The sequence below is a fragment of the Chiloscyllium plagiosum genome, unplaced genomic scaffold (genome assembly GCF_037043375.1).
Source record: "Chiloscyllium plagiosum isolate Xiang-an unplaced genomic scaffold, Cpla_swu_hap1 HiC_scaffold_12, whole genome shotgun sequence".
In the NCBI taxonomy this organism is placed as follows: domain Eukaryota; kingdom Metazoa; phylum Chordata; class Chondrichthyes; order Orectolobiformes; family Hemiscylliidae; genus Chiloscyllium; species Chiloscyllium plagiosum.
Genome location: NW_028270150.1, coordinates 22,167,700 through 22,175,933, shown reverse-complemented (window position 1 = coordinate 22,175,933; position 8,234 = coordinate 22,167,700).

The window sequence follows — 8,234 nt, the reverse complement described above, 5'->3', positions numbered from 1 at the left end:
AGGTGAGAGGACAAAGATATTAAAAAAAAGGGGCAATTTTTTTTACATAGAGAGTGTTTAGTGTGTGGAATGAACTTCCAGAGGAAGTTACAATGTTTAAAAGACAACTGGATAAGCTCATGAATAAGAAATGTTTGGAGGGATATGGGCCAAGTGCAGGCAGGTGGACTAGTTTAGTTCGGGATCATGTTCGGCATGGACTGGTTGAACCGAAGGATCTGTTTCTGTGCTGTATGACTCTATGACTCAAAATGTCTACGGTGAACAGGATTTCTAGAGTAGATTTCAACTGCACTTGACAGAAACAATATGGCATCATTGTCACCATCAAAACATCCCTGTAACTACAATCCCCTGTCCCCAACTCCCTTCTCCGCCTACTTGCTGTTTTCAATCATGTCCAATCATCCCTTTCACTACACACTGCTGAAAGTGGAAGAAAATGAGTGAGAGTTATGAAAGTTAATTATTTCCCATCTGATGGGAATAATTAAAGTCAAGCTCACAGGAGTGTGCTCCTTAGGGCAGTGAAGGTTATGAGGGATTTGATCATGATGTTCAATATCATGGAGAACTTTGATCGTGTAAATAAAGAGAAACTATTTCTGATCACGATAGATTCAGTAGCTAGAGAAGACAGCTTGAAGAAGATTGACAAGGGAGCCAGAGGTGACATGATGAGAATGGTTTGTTACATGAGGATTTTTTTTATGGTCTGGATCATAGCTTCTGAAAGGGAGATTTAATAAAAAAAAGATTTAATGAAAACTTCTAAATGAAATTGGATAAATACTTTAAGGGCAAATATATTGCCTGGTTAAAAAGAAAAAGCATGTAACAATTTTGAGTCTTTTCAAACAGCAGGCACGAGGATAATGGAATCTCCTCTGCTGCATCTTCCAATGATTCTATTTCATCACAATTCTCCTCTTCTCAGTTTCTGATATTATAGTAGTGACTTTTTCTTAAAAATGCTGCAGGCTCACTGCCTTTATTCCTGATAAAGGGCTTTTGCCCGAAACGTCGATTTCGAAGCTCCTTGGATGCTGCCTGAACTGCTGTGCTCTTCCAGCACCACTAATCCAGAATCTGGTTTCCAGCATCTGCAGTCATTGTTTTTACCGAGCATTACTGCCTATCCCTAATTGCCCAGAGGGCACAGCCATTGCTGTCACTCTGGAGTCACATATGGGCCAGACCCAGTGAGGATGGCATCTTTCCTTCCCTCAAGAACATGACTATTACGAGATGGGTTTTACAACAACTGACAATGGTTTGCTATTAGAGCCATATAGCATTGAAACAGGCCCTTCAGTCCACCTTGCCTCTACTGACCAACAACCAACAAATCATTCAAATTCCATTTACTTGCACTTGGTCCATAGCCTACTATGCCCTAATTTTTTAAGTGTTCATCCAGATGCTTCTTACATGCTGCGGGAGTACCTGCCTCCACAATCCTCTCAGACAGCACATTCAACATTTCTACCACCCACCTTTCCTTAGATCCCCTTGAAACCACTTACAGCTCACCTTAAACTTACGCTCTCTGATCTTAGACATGTTTATTATGGGGAAAAGATTCTCACTGCCTACCCTATCAAAGCCTGACATAATTCTGTATACTTCAATGACATTCCCCTCAGTCTCCTCTGTACCAGGGAAAACAAACCCAAGCAACGTCCTGTTGAATCTGCTCTGTACCCTCCACAGAACAATTGCATCCTTCTGACAGTGAGGTGACCAGAACTGCACACAGTGTCCCATCTATGACCTAACCAAAGTTTGTGAGGTTGTTACAAGACTTACTTGCTCCTATATTCTATGCCCTGGCTAATGAAGGCAGGCACCTCTTTCTCACCCCCCTGTCTATCTGTGCTGAACGCCTTTCGGGAGCTATAGACATGTACACTAAAGTCCCTTTGTTCCTCAGCGCTTCTTATGGACCTACCACTCATTGTGTTTATTGTTCCCTCATGAGACCTCACAAAAACATCAGCTCACTCTTATCAAAATCAAATCCTGCCATTGCTCTGTCCAATTAATCAATTAATCAATATTAGACTTTACTATCAAGAGCCCCATCAGTTTTTGTGTCTTTGCAAACTTACTAATTATATGTTCTACACTTGCATCCACATTGTTACTGTAGTAACAAACAGCAAGGGTCCCTTGGTAGAACATCGCTGGTCACAGGATTCCAATTACAAAAACAACCCTTCACGATTACATTTTACCTCTTATCTGCAAGCCACCTTTGAATGCATGAGCTTGGATCCCATGAGCTTTTACCTTTTGGACCAGCCTTCTATGTGGGACCTTGCAAAAGCCTTACTGAAAGGCTGCACTACTCTTATCAATATATTTTGCCAACTTTTCAAAAAACTCAATTAAATTAGTCAAACACGATCCCACTTTAAGAAGTCTGTGCTGATCAATCCCTGCCTTTCCAAATGTTGATTAACCCTGTTCCTTCGAATTTTTTCCAATAATTCCTCAACTACGGATGTTAAACTGACTGGTCTGTAAATAGCTTGGCTATCCCTGTTGCCTTTCTTGACCAAGGAACTGCATTAGTTATCCCCCAGTCAACTGACACTTTATTTATGGCTAGCCAAGTATTACATATCTCTGCCATTGCCCATTAGGTAGCTCTTTATTCCACATTTTTATTGAATTCAAATTTCACCATTTGCTATTGTGGGATTCAAACCTATACCTCAGAGAATTATCCTGGGATTCTGAATGACTAGTCCAGTGATATTATGCCATAAAAGTATTTTATTGGCTGTAAATGCAGAGTTGTGAACACAACCCATCACATAATCCAACCTTCTGTCCATTGACTCCATCTATACTTCCTGTTGCTGCAGAAAGATGGCCAACATCATCAAAGACCCCGCCTACCGTGGTTATAATCTCTTCCAACCTCTTATGCTGGGCAGACAATACAGAAGCTTAAATACACATACCAACAGTTTCAAGAATTGTTTCTTCCCTGCTGTTGTTCGACTTTTGAATAGACCTTCCAAATCGAATGTTGATCTTGATTTTTGTGCATCTTCTTTGCAGCTGTAACATTATATTCCTCATTCTGTTCAATCATCCTATCATCTTTGTATGTTCTGACCTGTCTGTACTGCACGCAAATCAAAACTTTTCACTGTACCTCGGTACATGTGATGATAATGAATTAAACCAAATCTAATCTAATGTACGTCAGGACATCCAGTGGTGATGCAAGGCACAAGTGAATAGAAATCATTCATTTCTTCGTTTTTCTCATTCACATATTTCAGCTTCTAAAGGTCATACAAGTATTCCTCAGGAAGTGGTGTTGGAGGAAAAGGAAGAATCTCTCAGAGAAGGACTGGAGCTGCAGGAAGAGGGAAGTGATGGATCTCTGCATCTTTATGCCAGCCTGGAGCCTCAATTTGAGAAAGCTTTGCCACAGGACATGCCGTCTCAGAAGGGATTGACAAACCTGCCAGGTGAGCAGGAGGTAGGCACACCAGCAGAGGGTGCAGGAGCTTCCAACCTCTGATCAGCTGGGCACAGAAGCTGAGTTATAGAGTCATAGAGATGTACAGCACAAAACAGACCATTAGGTCCAACACCACCATGCCGATCAGATATCCTAACCTAATCTAGTCCTATTTGCCAGCACTTGGCCCTTATCCCTCTAAACCACTCCGTATCAGCATCCACCACTTTCTCTTGCAGCTTATTCCACGCATGCACCATCCTCTCTGTGAAAAAGTTGCCCCTTAGGTCCCTATTAAATGTTTCCACTCTCCCTAAACCTATGCTGTCTCATTCTGGACTCCCCCAGCCTAGGGAAAAGGCCTTGTCTATTTATCCTATCCATGTCCCTCATGATTTTATAAACCCCTCAGCCTCTGATGCTACAGGGAAAACAGCCCCAGCCTATTCAGCCTCTCCCTATAGCTCAAATCCTCCAACCCTGGTAACATTCTTGTAAATCTTTTCTGAACCCTTTCAAGTTTCACAAAATCCTTGTGGTAGGAAGGAGACCAGAATTGCACACAATATTCCAAAAGTGGCCTAACCAATGTCCTGTACAGCCGCAACATGACCTCCCAACTCCTGTACTCAATACTCTGACCAATAAAGGAAAGCATACCAAAATGCCTCCTTCACTATCCTATTTACCTGCGACACCACTTTCAAGGAACTATGAACCTGCACTCCAAGGTCTCTTTGCTCAGCAACACTCCCCAGGACCTTCCCATTAAGTGTATAAGTCCTGCCCTGATTTCATCTGCAACTCATCAGTGAACAGGATCACCAGCAGGAAATGCCTGACGCTGTGTCAGATCTTCCAGGATGTTGCCCTGAATCAACTGGTCTGCTTGGAAGGAGGCGCTCTTGCAGAAGGCTGCAGGTGTCACTAAGAGGTGCCCGTAGCTAGCACCTGATTGTGACAGGATCTCCTTTGGGTGGGTACACTGCCAACAACTCTTATTGTACTATTAGTCCATGGGGTTTACTAGAATTAACCACTTATAAATGGTCGGCATGGATGAGTTGGACCGAAGCATGTGTCTTCGTGCTGTACAACTGTATGTCTCTATAGGCAGAAAAGGCGCATACCTGAGCAACAACTATTAGTTCATTACACAATAGGAAGGTAACAAGTCACATTAGTTTATAACTGGTTATTTTAACACTAGGTAAGAGACTATCTCCTAAGAGATAGTAACTATTGATTTATGCCACATGGCTGTTATATGTAAACCTGACTAACTATAAGCAACAAACTGACCCGTTCCTCCCAACGACACTCATTTATATCACAGTCGGCAGAGATAGTCCAAAGTTTCCAAGACAACCCATTCCAGCTAACTGCCTTACACAACAGTAACTATCTGACAGAAATCCAAAGCTTTCTGAGGCAATAATGCTCAGGAATATGAGAGGGAGAAAGTGAGGAATGTAGATGCTGGAGATCAGAGTTGACAAGTGTGGTGCTGGAAAAGCGCAGCTGGTCAGGCAGCATCCGAGGAGCAGGAGACTCAACATTTCGAGCATAAGCGCTTCATCAGGACTGAAACGTCAACTCTCCTGCTCCTCAGATTCTGCCTGACCAGCTGTGCTTTTCCAGCACCACACTTTTTGACTCAGGAATATGACTCTCTGTTTTTAATCGCCCTGTATCAGAGCTGAACCGTTCCCCCTTTTCGTTCCCTCAAGCACGAGATCAGTCTTTTTCCCTTTGTCCTCTGGAGGAACAGCAGTTTATGGATAATAATGTTGCTGCTCCTAGGATCATAGCATCCTTACAGTGCAGAAAGAGGCCATTTAGCCCATTGGGTCACCGACCCTCTGAAAAGTATCCTAACCAGACCTAGCTCCCTACCCTATCCCCATAACCCCGCATTTCCCATGGGTAATCCACTTAGACTGCATATCCCCTTGACACCACTGGGCATTTTAGCATGGCCAATCCACCTAACCTGCACATCTTTGTGACTGTGGGAAGAAACCAGAGCACCCTGGAGGAAACACACACTGACACGGGGAGATTGTGCAAACCTCCACACAGACAGTTCCCCGAGGCTAGAATTGAACCTGGGTTCCTGGCACCGTGAGGCAGCAGTGCTAACCACTGAGCCACCGTGCCACCCTATGCTCCTGCTGATATTGCTCCTGGTTTTGTTGCTGTCTGTGATTGTTACTGCTCTTGTTCCTCATTGATGATACCAATCTATCCCTAAGCAGCTCTTGTGCTGCAGTGAAGGTAGATAGCATAAAAATGCAGATCAAAGGCAAAAAAAAACGCAAGGTAGTAGAAATGATCTTGGTAGCATCGGAAATCAGTTTCAAAGCAGTCATAGAGTCATAGAGATGTACAGCATGGAAACAGACCCTTCAGTCCAACCCATCCATGCTGACCAGATATCCCAACCCAACCTCGTCCCACCTGCCAGCGCCCAGCCCATATCCCTCCAAACCCTTCCTGTTCATATACCCATCCAAATGCCTCTTAAATGTTGCAATTGTACCAGCCTCCTTATTCCATACATGTACCACCCTCTTCATGAAAAGGTTGCCTCTTAGGTCTCTTTTTTATTTTTCCCCTCTCACCCTAAACCTATGCCCTCTAGTTCTGGACTCCCTGACCCCAGGGAAAAGACTTTGTCTATTTATCCTATCCATGCCCCTCATAATTTTGTAAACCTCTATAAGGTCACCCCTCAGCATCCGACACACCAAGGAAAACAACCTGGGCCTAATCAGCCTCTCCCTATACCTCAGATCCTCCAACCCTGGCAACATCTTTGTAAATCTTTTCTGAACCCTTTCAAGTTTCACAACATCTGTCTGATAGGAAGGAGACCAGAAATGCACGCAATATTCAATACAATCATGGAACAAAACCTGTGAGAAAAAAATCTTTCACTTAGGCAAGGGAACAGCTGTCAGACCTCAGCATTTGAAGTCTTTCTTGCCTGTTAACTGATCAGCCTTGTCAATCACACACCACTCCCCACCTCTTCCTCCGCTACATGGATGACTGCATTGGCGCCACCTCGTGCTCCCGCGAGGAGGTTGATCAATTCATCAACTTCACCAACACATTCCACCCTGACCTTAAATTTACCTGGACCATCTCTGACACCTCCCTCCCCTTCCTGGATCTCTCCATCTCCATTAACGACGACCGACTTGACACTGACATTTTTTACAAACCCACCGATTCCCATAGCTACCTGGATTACACCTCTTCCCACCCTACCTCTTGCAAAAATGCCATTCCATATTCCCAATTCCTCCGCCTCCGCTGTATCTGACCCCAGGAGGACCAGTTCCACCGCAGAACACACCAGATGGCCTCCTTCTTTACAGACCGCAATTTCCCTTCCCATGTGGTTAAAGATGCCCTCCAACGCACTCATCCACATCCTGCACCTCCGCCCTCAGACCCTACCCCTCCAACCATAACAAGGACAGAACGCCCCTGGTGCTCACCTTCCACCCTACCAACCTTCGCATAAACCAAATCATCTGCCGACATTTCTGCCACCTCCAAAAAGACCCCACCACCAGGGATATATTTCCCTCTCCACCCCTTTCCGCCTTCCGCAAAGACCGTTTCCTCCGTGACTACTTGGTTAGGTCCACGCCCCCCTACAACCCACCCTCCCATCCTGGCACCTTCCCCTGCCACCACAGGAACTGTAAAACCTGTGCCCACACCTTCTCCCTCACCTCTATCCAAGGCCCTAAAGGAGCTTTCCACATCCATCAAAGTTTTACCTGCACATCCACTAATATCATTTATTGTATCCGTTGCTCCCAATGCAGTCTCCTCTACATTGGGGAGACTGGGCGCTTCCTAGCAGAGCGCTTTAGGGAACATCTCCAGGACACCCGCACCAATCAACCACACCGCCCCGTGGCCCAACATTTCAACTCCCCCTCCCACTCTGCCGAGGAAATGGAGGTCCTGGGCCTCCTTCACCGCAGCTCCCTCACCACCAGACGCCTGGAGGAAGAACGCCTCATCTTCCGCCTTGGAACACTTCAACCCCAGGGCATCAATGTGGACTTCAACAGTTTCCTCATTTCCCCTTCCCCCACCTCACCCTAGTTCCAAACTTCCAGCTCAGCACTCTCCCCATGACTTGTCCTACCTGCCTATCTCCTTTTCCACCTTTCCACTCCACCCTCTCCTCCCTGACCTATCCCCTTCATCCCCTCCCCCACTCACCTATTGTACTCTATGCTACTTTCTCCCCACCCCCACCCTCCTCTAGCTTATCTCTCCACGCTTCAGGCTCTCTGTCTTTATTCCTGATGAAGGGCTTTTGCCCGAAATGTCAATTTCGCTACTCCTCGGATGCTGCCTGAACTGCTGTGCTCTTCCAGCACCACTGATCCAGAATCACACACTGTCAGCTCATCTTAACCTGATGAGTTCCACAAAACCTGGGAACTGATACATTTTGAGGTGAATCCTGGGTTAGTTAAACCCGCAGGTAATGAGCTTTTAGCATATTTCAATGTCCAACTCACCCGTCCTAAGGTGGTTTCCCACAGGCTGGAAATTGTGTTTGCATGAATTAAAGGGATCAGTCAGTTTCTGCTGGCTTCCACTGTCCTGGCCTTTCAATCTACTGCCTGCGAAGAAACTCTACCACCTCGACACGTTCAACCCCACCTCCCATCACTACTCCATTTGGTTTGGAAAGAGCAGAAGTAATGCAGAG